Raw genomic sequence first — 309 nt, 5'->3', positions numbered from 1 at the left:
TGACACGTCGCCCCACTCCTCCCTCAAGGACGGCCACCTGAAGGGCGACGGAGGCAAGCCACTCCCTCGAGGCAGGAGCGAGGACCGGGCCGCGAAGAGGAAGGACAAGGTGGAGAAAAACAACAGGAATAGCATGTAGGAAACTGAGCAATAACACTGTGAGGTTGTTGGTTACTTTCTCTTGGGGTTTTGTGAGTCCGTGATAAGCACTGGTGTTTGAGCTTCCGCTGGCCCCCGAGGTGATTGATGTGTGTGACATTGATGTGTTTTTCTCCTTGGTTTTGAATTCCTAGATGCAGACATACCTCC

The 309-nt window shown here is 53.1% G+C and overlaps 1 protein-coding gene across 1 annotated transcript in view; it reads left to right on the top strand.

The window, feature by feature from the left end:
* LOC119591774 (sodium-dependent neutral amino acid transporter B(0)AT3-like) overlaps positions 1 to 309 on the top strand; it is a 56089-nt gene that overhangs the window by 49250 nt on the left and 6530 nt on the right. The window lies entirely within an intron of this gene.

The sequence above is a fragment of the Penaeus monodon genome, chromosome 29 (assembly GCF_015228065.2).
Source record: "Penaeus monodon isolate SGIC_2016 chromosome 29, NSTDA_Pmon_1, whole genome shotgun sequence".
NCBI lineage: Eukaryota > Metazoa > Arthropoda > Malacostraca > Decapoda > Penaeidae > Penaeus > Penaeus monodon.
The sequence above is the reverse complement of the archived record's forward strand: the minus strand, read 5'-3'. Positions and strand labels throughout refer to the sequence as shown.